This window comes from Eptesicus fuscus, chromosome 10 (assembly GCF_027574615.1).
Source record: "Eptesicus fuscus isolate TK198812 chromosome 10, DD_ASM_mEF_20220401, whole genome shotgun sequence".
In the NCBI taxonomy this organism is placed as follows: Eukaryota; Metazoa; Chordata; class Mammalia; order Chiroptera; family Vespertilionidae; genus Eptesicus; species Eptesicus fuscus.
The window spans coordinates 88551484-88563853 of record NC_072482.1 but is presented as its reverse complement, the minus strand read 5'-3'; positions in this window follow the sequence as shown (position 1 = coordinate 88563853).

The following is a 12370-nucleotide window of genomic DNA, read 5'->3' as shown; positions in this document are numbered from 1 at the left end:
TTGGTACATAAATACACTCTCTTTGCCCTTCATCTTCTGGGCTGTTCCACAATAATCATCTATGCTTTATTTTTCTTCCTCTGTTAATTTCCTTCTTTCTCTGACTGGTCATACTCTGATCCAGCTTCCACTAAGTCCCTGGAAATAGGTTCCAGGTAACCACATATTTGGGGGGCCCCGGTCAAAGCCCACCTGTCAGGCTCTAGCCCCTGACCCTTTGGGAAAGAAGCAGGTAATGTAGAAACCCAGGAACCAGGGAGATTAATCGCCAACCAGTCCTGAGCTGGGCCCTGGTCTGTCTGAAGAAACACAGAGAGGACCTCTGGGCAGGGAGAGAGACGTCAGGACCCTAGTGGCAGAAAGAGCGCGTTCATTCTTTCAACAGATGTTTATTCCGTACCCACTGTGTGAAAGGGTACATATCACAGGGCAAGACAGGCAACATGCTGCCTTCATGAATCTTACCATCTAGTGAGGCCAGAAGATGCTGCTTGCCAGGGCCAGGACCTCTAAGAAGACACAAGACCCAGGGCTGATTGTCCCTATGGCTGACTGCAGACTCCAGCTTCTCGCTCTCGGTCCTCAGACCCTGCCCTCCATCTGTTGGCCACACTAGTCAGCTCTCCGAAGCCACTGAGCCCTCCCTCTCAGGGCCTGGCTCAGCCCACAGGCAGTGTCCTGGCATGAACCCCATTTGCCTCACTTGTTGTGCAGCCTCTGTGCCCTTGGCGAGCCCTTCACCTGGTCTCCTCTCTTGAAGGTGTCATCTGGGGATGAGCAGTCCTGGAGCCCTGCTTCTGACCACTGCAGAGATCCGGTGTTTGAATCCAGGAAATTCTTTAATTCCACATGTTCTGCCCCATAAAATATAATAGAAATACATTTTACCTAGTGTTAAGGAGACTTTTCATCAGTCTAATTTATGAATTACATTTTAAGGTTATTTCTGCAATCTTGCTGCAAAGGAAAAGGCCTCTGGTAGGCCATCCAAAGATCTATTTGTGGTGGGGACACTTTATTTAAAAAAAGAGAAAAAAGAAGATGGTTCATTGTTAGACTAACAACTAAAGAAAATAAATGTTTGCCTAAAGGTCGCTAGATTCATGACTGATACTCATTAACAGTCAAAAGGGTAGGTAGGTAAGTCTTATACCTTGAAAGTTCATCAGAAAATCACTTTGGTGTTTTACCTGGAATGTTAATTTCTTCCCAGAAGGAGGTTGTGAATTTCTTCACTCTCAGGATTCTGTCCCAGATGGGGTTTGGGACAATTTTCCCTTTAGAGTTGCAACTCAGAAAACACTTGCATGTATCACTTAAACGAAAGTCCTAATATACAATTCTTCCCTTCCCAGGCCTAAAGCGTTTGCGTTTTTCTCTTATTTTCTACTCTTTAAAAACAATTGTTTTTCACTTTACAACCAGTCTCAGCATGAAAACCACCGCTGTGGCCGCTTATGCTTCTGTGCCAAAGGGAGAAGTAACGCCAGACACTCTGCTCTACGAGGCTGTCATTTACTTACAAGAAAGTTGCATTCAAAATTCTCACTGTCCTTGAGGTGTGGAGGCCTTCGTTTAAATGTTTGATGCTTCGTATTACTCATCATAGTCCAAATGTTTCTGGGAAACACTTCTAAAATTTTAGAATGGAAGCCAATATTACAAGATAAGAAAGTTCCTAGCAGCTTTACTTATAACAGGTAGAAGTCAGAAACAGCCCAAATGTCCATCAACAGTAGAGTGGTTGGTGTAGAAAGAGGAAGTGTGTGTGTGATCATATAAAGGAACACCACTCATCATTTCCAAAAATAACAAACGACTGGTCCAAACAACTGAGATGACTTTCACAATCATTATGAGAACAAAAGAGCCAGCACATACTGTATGATTCTATTTATATAATGTTAACGAACAGGCAAAAACGAATCAAAGGTGACACAAGTGGTGACCTCTGGAGGGGAAAGGTGTTGGCTAGGAAGGGACATAATGAAGATTTCTGGAAGACTTCTAGAAACATTGACTTTAATCTGGGTGGCAGTTACATGGAGGTCAACGTGTCAAAATTTGTACTTTTGTATGTTATATCTCAAAGAGAAAAAAGAAAGAAAAAAGAATATGCTTTATAGACATACACTTTAAACTCAACTTTTTAGAACAAATTTATGACCAATTCCTAAGTTTCTTTAACAGAGTCTTACATCTCATAATGCCGTGTGCTTCTCAGACACACTTTGTTTGTATGTGGTGCTGTCACATAAGTATTTATTGATAGTTATTAGTTTTCATTTCATTCTCACAATACCTCTGGGTGGTGCAAAGGATCAGGCATTATTACTTCTTTTTTTATAAAATAAACAAATTGAGGATCAAAAGATTAAGAGACTTGTTCAAAGTTTTACAGTTGATTGATGACCAAGTCAGAGTTAGAACTCAGGTCACCTGACTCCAAATCAAATAAATAATCCTTTCACAACAGTCAGCCATCACCGCAGCATCCAAGAATGAAAGGAAGACCCTCAGTGTCCTTCACTGTCATCGCCCTTCAATCCCCCAGGACTTAGAGGACTGAATGGTGGGCAGCAATTATCTGGTAACTACAAATAAAGCGCCATGTTTGACACACATATGCAAGCAATGTGCTTCCCTTTGTCACAGTGGGTGTACTACTGTCAACACACTTATGGGTAGGTGTATTTATCCCCACTTTACAATGGAAGTAACTGAGGTTCAGTAACTTGGTCAAGACAAAAACAGCAGGTAAATGGGAGGTATGGGATCACTCAAACCCAGGTCTGCCTGAATACACAGTCTACTGGGTTAAGCAATAACTCTTCTGCCTCTCTTAGGACACTCCTATGTCCCCCACCAAGTTTTAACAGAAAGCAGTCTTTCTGAAGAACATGTAACCACATCCCATTTCAAACCTGCTTGCTCCTCAGCTTGTGTACCTAAGGGTCACCCTGTATATCTGCAGTATTTGGATCCCAAGAAAAGAAACCCCTCACGGTACACCGTGAAGATGCTGACAGCGTTGGGAGGAACAGAGAACTTAAAAAGACAAGGCTCTTGTCCACATTGAAATAAACTTAGACATATTTATTTAACTTAGAGAAAACTTTTCCATGTTCCCAAACAGGCAGTACCAACTAAAATGTTAAATGCAAAATTCCCCTTCATAAAGAATGTGTATGCGTTAGGAATGGAACCTGCTTTGGACTGAGAGTTTCAAGGTGGGCCTTTTCTGTTTGCAGCCCAATTATCGTTTACCTGCTTCCTGTGGCACTTACATGCAATCAAGGCTGAGGCTCCAAGCTCTCTCTGCTATGTCGGTGACAAAGACACAAGCTCTCATCACCGAAGCTGGCCTGACACTCACAGCCAGGCCCTGGCGTTCCTCTGTGGAACATAAACACTTTCACAGAACATCAATACCACACAGCCATTCTCTGACCAGGATGGATCAAGACAAAAACAAGACCATCCGTCTGAACACAAAGATTAGAACATTGCTGAAACAAATGACCAACATCTCCCTGCCCTGGCAAATAGGATCATTTGGCCTCTGCTCTCTCCCAGTCATAGCTCTAGCCTCCTCTGTCCCTTTTGCCTTCTACATAAGAATTATTAAGATCCCCAGCCATGGGATTTTCCCTACTTCCTGACAGCATCCAATGCAGATCAAAGCAACCCTTCCTCAAACCCTCCCTCAAAGCACCTAATGCAGCCCAAATCCTGTAATTCCTGTCTCACACCCTCTTGCTGACACGCCCCAAAACCCCCTCGCTGTGTGTCCTCCCCACTACAATGAGTAACAAACCCAATCTACTCAGCCACAGCTGAGCGCCTTGGTGGTCTCAGGCTGAAGAGTGATGTCATCGGCTTCCTGCCTTCCTGCCTTCCCATTCCGTGTCATGAGGAAGTATCATAAACACAGAAAACAAGGTGAAACATATTTCAATATAAACCCGTGGATCCTTCTTTAAAGAGTTAGACTTCTATATTATAAACCGATGTCAAAGGGTGTCAGTGAAAAGGCAGGTGCTGTTCTCTATGACCACAAAGTTTAATGAGCACCTATTTGAGCAAGCCCTACTTCTAGCTTCTACAGTAATTAATGCTTAACGTAAGAGGAAGGGCTGGGGAGGGGGGGCAGTTGGGGGGTCGCTGATGAAGAGTGTTCACATCTGGAGGTCAGACCCCAAGGAGGGCCATGCAAGCGGAAGGAAGGGAAATGGATGTTCCCCGCTGTTCCAGACATGAGCACAACCGTGAGACAGATGGAGTTTTAAATACATGTGTTGCCCACCTGGCCTCAAAATGAGTATGTGATGATGGCATGCTGTACCGCCATTAAGGTACACAAGTGTTCAACTTCCAGATAATACTTCCTTGTGGCTACAGGATTGTTCAACTTAGCAGAGAGGAATGACACTTAGGAGCACAAGTGATTTGGTCATGATTATCTGGGGTTGGATTTTCCATATAACTTCACTCAGTTCTTCAGAATTCCACAGCATGGAAGGTCAGTGTGATTGTGGAACACAAAGCCGCCGTCCCATGACCAGTAACTATTTGTGTATGTTTACGGTATATCCTCTACCAGGCAATTCCTTAATGTGTAATATGTAAACCCTCCAAAAAAGGGGGTGTTGTTCAGCTTCCCATTGATCAGAGAGTGAAGCATGAGCTGGGACTAGCTGATGCTAGTAGCTGAGAGGAGTTGATGGGGTCAGAAGTCATCATTTACATCACCCAGAGTTGCCTAGCAACTTTCACAACATTTTTCTCACTCACAGTTCTTTTCCCAGCAGCACCATCCCTGAACCCTGAAGCAGGGTATTGGTTCCTGCTTTCGCTGGTAATTACCCAGATAACTTCATCATTTTCAGTGGGCAGGAGGAGATGGGCTTTCACAGTCACCCTAGAACCAGAGCATTACCCAAGGTCTGCACCCCACTTCTTCCTGCCACTCATTGACAAGCCAAAAGCTTCCAATGACTACCCACCGACCACCAAATGAAGGAATACAAGAACCTCCACATCTTGGCTCTGAATTTCCTTCCAACACTATTTTCTTCCAGCCCATTCAGGCCTCCTTTAGTCCCAGCTTTCTCCTCGTACTGAGCCCTGCACTGTCTCATTCTGTGCCTGGGTCCTTGCTATTCTCCCCACCGAGGACATCCTCCCACCAGACTGACATGACCAAATCCCACCTGCCACTCCTCATGTCCTAGTTCTCAGGCTTCCTTCTCCCCAGCTTTTCTCGTGTGGTCACACTGAGATGGATCTGGCCTTTGCTGAGCCCCAGGGCACTGTCTGGACCTCCATCTTCCACTTATCACCATCTACCTCCTTTACGTCAGGGCCTTCGTCCTTTACGTCAGGGCCTCCTTTACAAACAGTGCCGTTCCTAGACATGGGAGAGTATTTAATAAACACTTATGGAATAAATGGAAGACTGGAAAGTCATTGCATGTGATAAGACACATGATATTGGAATAACGCAACTGTGTTCTCTCTTTATTGTCTTCTTTTTCCTCATTTAATATTTTGTTTTGCTTATTTATTTGTTGGGACCTGCCTTCTAAATTGAAAATCTGTGTTTCCAAAGGTCCACCTGTTTCAAGAAATGTTTTCTTCCTCCATTTTTTCTTTCCATATAAAATAACTCATTTCTCATTCAATTTTGTTTGTCCATTTATTCTGTCCTTTAGATTCTACATATGAGTGAAATCATCTGGTATTTGTCTTTCTCTGACTGGCTTATTTCACTTAGCAGAATACCTTCTAGATCCATCCATGCTGTTACAAATAATATTTCATTCTTTTTAATGGTCAAGTAAATATTCTATTGTGTATATGTACCATAGCTTTTTGAAACAGGCTCACAGATACAGAGAACAGACTGATGGTAGCTAGAGGGGAGTAGGGTTAGGGGACTGGGTGAAAAAAGTGAAGGGATTAAGAAGTACAAATCAGTAATTACAAAATAGTCATGGGGATGTAAGTACAGCACAGGGAATATACTCAATAATATTGTAATAACTAGTGTGGTGCCACGAGGGTACTTGCAATATCAGGGGGATCACTTTGCAAAGTATATTATTGTCTAACTACTACGCTGTACACCTAAAACTAATACAAAATAAAATTAAATGTAAACTGTAATTGAAATATAAAAAATAAAATTATACTCTTTGCCTGGAACAGATAAAAATACAAAGTGTGCAGAAGCCACAACTCGGGAGGAGGTATGATTTTCCCAGAGCTTTGTCAGGCTGCCGTGAGCTTTACTCACAGTTTACAGAGTGTGTTAAAGACCATGGTAGGGCTCATATCAACTCTGATGGATTCCACTGCTCAATGTCAGGACCCTTTCTGAGACCCCAGGTCACTCCCTAGGCTTCTTATCTCTTTGTCTTTCAGGTGGCGGAGACAGCCTGCATCCTCTCCTGAAAGAGAAGCCCCTCAAAGCCATTCTCTCCCCCAATTTCCTAAGTCATTCAACCAGCACCCTGCTGCCTCCTCATCCTCCTCTTGGCTACCCTGGAAGCAAGTACACAAAGCCTTTCTTTATGAAGTGTTTTCACAATGGGAAGACAGGCACTAGCTAAGCAAACAGAATGTACAGAAACTCCAGAAGTCCAAAGGCCAAGGTTCCTGGTCTCCAGGACTTGGCCTCCACGTTTGAGCTTGAGTTTGGGGCTCACTTTTCCCTTCGCCCTCCATACTTCCACAAAGCCAGAGAATCCTTTCCTCCACTGCAGGCCCAGTTCCTAAGACACGAAAGCAGAGCAAGTGTGACCCCTTCTATTAGGTGGGCAATCCTTTGCCCATTGCTCCCTAGGAAAAACCATTAGAAATAAAATCAAGATTGCCAGGTGGAGGTATTCGATTAACTGTGAAAATATTTACTCATCTGTTCTGCACAGTTACAGGGAACAGTGAAATCTCCTTCTCTATGGAGCTTTGGAAATGGTAGACTTTCATCTGCCAGGAATAATCAGATATGTCTGCCGAAAGCCAGGGAAATAAATGAACCAGTTGCTCAAAGTCCTCCCTCTCTACAGCAGCCACCTCTTATGTTGACAGTGTTACCTTGTTTATTTGAATATTCATTCCTTCTAGCCCAAGGAAGTGTCTTCATCACTAATTTGTCATAACATGAGTCAAGCAATTGGGAACCAACACAAACACCTTTAAGAAACCAAGAGTCACGCCCAGCTGGTGTGGCTCAGTGGTTGACACCATGAAGTTTGATTGGTTTGATTCCAATCAGGACACATACTCAGGTTTCAGCTAGATCCCCAGTAGGGGGCATGCAAGAGGCAGCTAATTGATGTTTCTCTGTCATTTGGTGTTTCTATCTCTCTCTCTCTCCCTCTCCCTTCCGCTCTCTCTAAAATCAATAAAAATGTATTTAAAAAAAAATTAAACCAAGAGTCACAAAGCTATGGACTCACTCTGGCGGAGGAGCCAGGAGGGAGGCCATCAGTCACTGAGGAAATCGTTTTCTACCTGGAGAGCTTCCCTGGGAAATCAGGAAATCGGTTGGATCAGCACCAAGTGAGGCAGCCTCCACCTGGTCACTTACCCGTGGATAAAAAGCCAAAGTTCCTTCTGGGTTGAAAGAAGAGAGTTCTGTGGTGAGAGAGTCAGGCCTTCCCCTGGTGAGCAAACATCTGGACATTGCTTTAGGGAAGGTAGTTGTAGAAACCATCATTTTAAAAGGAGAAAGGGCTTCTATAGCCTAATAGGAGCAAGTGGGTTTGGGCTCAGGTAGCCTTGGCTTGACCTCTGGCCCCGGCACTGTTTAACACCTTGTCCCAGTTATTTAACCTTGGTAAGTCTCCTTATCCCAACTTATAAATAAGAAGAAATCATACCCACCTCACAGCATTGTGAGGGGGCCTAATAGCCTAATAGGAAGAATCATGGAAAGTACTTAGCCCAGTTCTCTGAACAAAGTGGGAGGCAGCATATGTTAGCAGTACGCATTGCTGTGATTGGTATGATTACTCCATTGTCATGTATACGATGCTCGAATAAATGTTGGCCATGAGTGTTATTTTGATTGTTATGATTATTATTGTGTCATAAATAAATGGTGCTCCCAGAAAGTTCCATCTTTGGAGGTATGGGGAGGAAAGGAAGATTTGTCCTGGGATTAAATTGGGAAGTCATAGTGAACTAAGAAACATCAAAGTGGACACATGTGCTCACATATATGTCACCGGTGTCTTGGGACTAATTATGTTACAATGCGACCAAAGGAAGACCTGGATAATAGCCCCAAACTTTAGAAGGGCTTTTTGAGCCTTTCCTCTCCAGATAATAATTCTCAAGCTTTAAAGCAATAACACAATCAAAATCAAGCACCACATTGAAAGACTTGCATTAGAGCAGACTTCAAAGTCTCAATAAATAACCCAACTTTACCCTCACACCTCTGAGATGTTAGCAAGCCTCTGTTGAAGTAGCTGTCTCCCTTACCAGGGTAAGCAATAAACCCCGCTGTGTCTTGTAAAACAAACACTAACAAACTAAAAACAAAAACACTACCGTTGAGCGCGCATTGGCTCTGGGGCAACTTCCTCCCTGTTTCCCAGACTAAAGAGAATTCATTTCATGAACCCCTGAAATGACCCTCTTTGGGGCCTTGTAAAAATATTTACACATTCCATATCATTTTTGACAGTTGAGCTAGGAATTGTGTGGGCAGATTGAAACAGAGACCTGAAACTGGTTGGTTTCCAAAGCAAATTACCATAAATTGGAAACCTGAATATAGCTATTCATCCTCTGGCCTTGGGGTATGAATGGATCATTAATTAGGGCCAGAAACAAAAATGGTGCTGTCTCAGACAGGATGGCAAAAAGGAAAGACTCTCCTAACCAGTGTGAGTTCCTTTCAGGCAGGGCCCAGCCCAGCACAAGGCAGCTGATCCACAAACGGAGAAGGAATGAATATAGAATTGGTGTCAAAGATTTGGGGGTAAGCCCCTATTCTACCATTTCAGACAGCCCAATCCTATAAAAATTCTGTTTCCAAATTCTAGATTTCAACCTCTGTTAAGCAGAGATGAAAAACAATACACATCTCATAAAATCATTGTGAGAGTTACATGTTAATTCAGATGAAAATTTTTTACAAGCTACAAACAGAGTTTGCATGGGAAAGGGAGAAAGGATCTGAAAATTCCCGTAGTGCCTGCTATTTGCTAAGCATCCTGGCAAAGACTGTATTTGTTACTTCGTGTGACAGAATACAACATGAGTTACTACTGCCGAAACCGGTTTGGCTCAGTGGATAGAGGCTCGACCTGCGGACTCAAGGGTCCCAGGTTCGATTCCGGTCAAGGGCATGTACCTTGGTTGGGGGCACATCCCCGGTGGGGGGTGTGCAAGAGGCAGCTGATCGATGTTTCTCTCTCATCGATGTTTCTAACTCTCTATCCCTCTCTCTTCCTCTCTGTAAAAAAATCAATAAAATATATTAATTAAAAAAAAAACATGAGTTACTACTAAGTATTCATTAACGAATATGTGTCAACTGACTTGTTTTCTAAGTGGATTCAGTTGCTTCCTCCAAACCATCGTCACTTCCTTGGTAAAGGGGCTGCTTGGGGACTGGTGCCACTCAGGACCTGCCCGTGGTGCCTGGGACACGGGGTAAGCAGCATCCCCAGGAAGAGGAGCTAGCTCTGTGGGGATGCTCAGAGCTGTGGGCCTTGCCTGGTGCATCAGCATCTGACTGTCAGGAGGCCAGGGATAACATGGCGAACCCCGTCAGGGGAATTGTACCATGATTTATCATAAAATGCTGAGGACCCCTCCTTTATAGCAGCCTCTTTTAAATCTAAGTTTGTCTCGGGTATAATGGCAAGTAAAATGAATAGGTTAAGTTCATTATGGACTAACAGTTCAATAATGAACCCGAAAACAGATAAACAGAAGACACTTTAGGCTCAAACAGAACTATATAACGTGTGTTTGATTTTTTTTCCCCCATCTCTTCTGCTCCTCGCCCACGTCCACATTTCCGTTCTAGAAGGAGGTAAGAGGCCACGCCAACAAGTTAGGATTCCTAAACTTATTCAGGAAAGGATAAACATCTACTACTAACACTGCTGTGAGAACTAGGCAATACCCTTAAATAAAAATAATAGCTCCCATTTACTAAGCACTTACCATGGGCCAGCACTGTATGCTGCTTTGAATCTCTACAAAATAGGTATTACTATCCCCGTGCTGCAGATAAGAAAACTGAGGCCCAAAGAAGATGAATAATTGATCCAAGGCCACAGGGAATAATAAATAGTAGACCTAGAATGGAAGTCAATTTGCCTGATGCCCCAATCTGTTCTTAACCAACACATCACTTCTATCCCCTACCCATGCCTCTTGTGCCCACAGCCACTCAGAAAATGTTCTGTCCACTTCCCTCTTTTGGAAATGCCAGCAACATAAAGCTTAACTCATTTCTTTCATGGAAACTTTCCAATCAATTTAAACGTGTGTGCGCACGTGTGTGTGTGTGTGTGTGTGTGTGTGTGTGTGAATATACATATGTATGCATATGATCACCATTGATCTATTTAATCATTGATCTACTCATAAATCTATTTCGCATGAAGGCTTAAACTGGACAGGATCTGGCAGTCACTGAGGTTCTCATAGGTTTTCTTGGGGGGTATAGAAGAATACATAATGGGCTTATAGTGTCTGGAGAAACCCAATTTGAACCCTGATTCTACCTCTTTCTGGCTGCAGAGTTGGGTTTTCAGATGCAAACGGCAGAGGCCATCACTGAAGAAAGAGTCTATTGAAAGAGAGCCTCTCAGGGAGGGCTGGGGATCCAGGCTTGCAAACCACAGGAGCCAGGCCAGCCCAGCCAGGATCACCCACAGGGGCATTCTGCTTGGCCACCACGCTTGCCCCACCAGGCACTGGCTCCATGCTTTTGCTGTGTCACCCCCGACCCCCTCTGCACCATGGGCCACTCCAGTCACGTCAGAATCCCAGGCAGAAGTATCCAGTCAGCACACTTAGGCCACAGGCCTGCTGCTTGGCTGCCAGGAGCTGGGAGAGAGAATATGCCCTCCTAGGTCCTCCCACCATGCAGCATAAGGGAGGGCCATGCGTGAATGTGGCAGGTCCCCCATACCTGTCAACTCACATCCCCTAGCTCCCCACCACCACCACTACAGCCACCAGTGAACAGAGCTAAGACTACCAGAGTCCTGCAACTACCCGGCCACAGGCCAGCCCCGGAGAAGCACAAGCCGGCCCAACACAGCCATCCCATCTTGACACCTCCCCGCTCTTTGGGAGAGTGGCAGCTGGCTTTCCCATGGCCATGGGATGTACAATGTTCATAGAGTCGTGAATAGTTCCAAACCGCTGGGTCAGAGAGGATGGTATTAACACTCTGCTGGAAGCTGGATAATGGCAAGGCAGCAGATCCGCTCAGGAAGAGTTCCTAGAATCTCTCCCAGAACCAGAATGCAGAGAAAGCGCGCCATTTGACATCAAGTGATTTGGGTTTGAATTCAACGACCCTTACTAACGGGGGTGTCCTCGGGCCTGCTGGTTCACCTTGCCACATCTGTTTCCTCACCTACGAAATGGAGTAAATAACATTTCCTGAGCAATTTGCAACGTGAGTCCAGTGGGTACCATGGAAAGATCTGGCCACACAGGGGTTCGGCTTTGAGGGTGAGTGAGATGGTTGTATAAGGGTGGACAGAAAGGCAGAGCCGTGGAAGCTGCCACTGGCCCTTCTCTGCTTGGCCCAGTGGCAGATCTGATACAGGTTTCCAAAGCCACACGCCCCAGCTGGTCTAACTGTGCAGGTCTCTCTCCCTTCCTCTCTCTCAATCCTGCCTCCTTAAAACTGTGTTCACTCTCTCCAGGACTTGTCCCAATGCATAAGCTTTAAATTTTCTTATTCTTCTGGTATTTCTCTTTTGCTCAGGGTATATCATACAGGGTCTCACTGGGGAGCAGTGGGTGTGGCTAACACACTATAAGAGAAATTGTTCTTCATCCCAGATGACCACTTACCCATTCTCACGTCAACAGAGGGATCACCTTTGTGGAAAGAGTGAATTTATGCCCTCCCCAGTCTGGAACGAAGTGCCATGTTTACAGAAGAAAAAGCACTGAAATTAACTTAAAACAAAACACCTCACAGCACCAAGATTTCTTTCTTTCTTTCTTTCTGCCGCTGGAAAGTAGTGCTGTTTGCCCTGTTCCCCTCTGTACTGCCCTGGCCTGATCCAGCAATAATCACAGAGATTTAGGACCGGAAGCCCAATCTGCCTGCATGTGTCAAAGACAGGGACTCATGCCAATAGCACACTGGCCA